This window comes from Staurois parvus, unplaced genomic scaffold (assembly GCF_062004578.1).
Source record: "Staurois parvus isolate SC_StPar_1 unplaced genomic scaffold, SC_StPar_1.0 ptg000121l, whole genome shotgun sequence".
In the NCBI taxonomy this organism is placed as follows: domain Eukaryota; kingdom Metazoa; phylum Chordata; class Amphibia; order Anura; family Ranidae; genus Staurois; species Staurois parvus.
The window spans coordinates 294,366-295,465 of NW_028317917.1; the positions used below are offsets into that span (position 1 = coordinate 294,366).

General features: G+C 49.5%; 1 pseudogene; it reads left to right on the forward strand.

Moving 5' to 3' along the window:
- Positions 1-531: 531 nt before the first annotated feature.
- On the forward strand, positions 532-647 carry LOC149467150 (U2 spliceosomal RNA; annotated as a pseudogene).
- Positions 648-1,100: the final 453 nt, after the last annotated feature.

The window sequence follows — 1,100 nt, forward strand, 5'->3', positions numbered from 1 at the left end:
GCAAACAAGACAAGACGTCCAGAAACATGAAATGACCGTGTGATCACAGGCGGACGGCGTCACCTTCACAGACGCGGTGTTAGAGTCGGCTTGGACCACATTTCGGTCTGCACTCTTCCTATACATGCTAGTTATACCATTCTGCAGCCGAATGATCAAAGACGGTGATGAGGGTTCAGCAGAGACATGAGCAGAACGACGCCCCAAACTCTGCACCAGGCGTTCCTTTTATTTAAAAAGTTGTTTATTTACATATTTCTGAATATAAATGAATGCCAATCGGCAGATTCAAACGATTCACACACATCAGGCATTCTTGAAGGAGAGGCATTGGGAGAAGCTTTATTGGCCGTACTTCTCTTGTGGGTCACAGGGGTGCACTTACTTTTGCTCTCCAGCCACCCAGAGTCAACTTCTGCTGACAACATAGAGCAGCACCAGGTTCTAGAAGCAGTGCCGGGACAAGGTCATCCAGTGCCCAGGGCGAAGAAGCCAAACTGCGCCCCCCTTCATTATGTGTGATCTTAAGAGATCGCTTCTCGGCCTTTTGGCTAAGATCAAGTGTAGTATCTGTTCTTATCAGTGTCCAGTGGGGGTGCTCCCGGCCATTCTAGCTTTGCGGGGATGGCTGTTGTATAGTACCCTCACTGGTATGATGGGGGTCCGGAAGGCTAGTACCGGAGGGACAGAAAAAGGGGAGCGCCATGATTCGTTCTGGGGCCTCGGGAGTAATTCCTCCGAGAAGACTGGAAAGACCCAGTACCTCCTGATTTGGACGGATCTACCTTGGTCTGGCCAGGGGCTGGGGACGCAAAAAGTCTGCAAACTCAGTGCCCCCTGAGTAGACGCTCTCAGGGGTGTCACTAGTAACACTTGGGTGTGGGACCCCACGGTGTGAAGATGGCACATGGTCACTGTTTTTCACTCTTTTTGCACAGCGCCCTAAGGACCAGATCTTTTGGCTAAGTCCAGGGCAATTTTTGCTACAGGCCTCAGGGCCTGGTCTGTGCACAATTTGGCACGGTACCACTTTTTTATTTTCTATTTATTTAATTTATTCACTCCCACGTTTTGTCACTTTTTGCTTTACTTATGTGTGT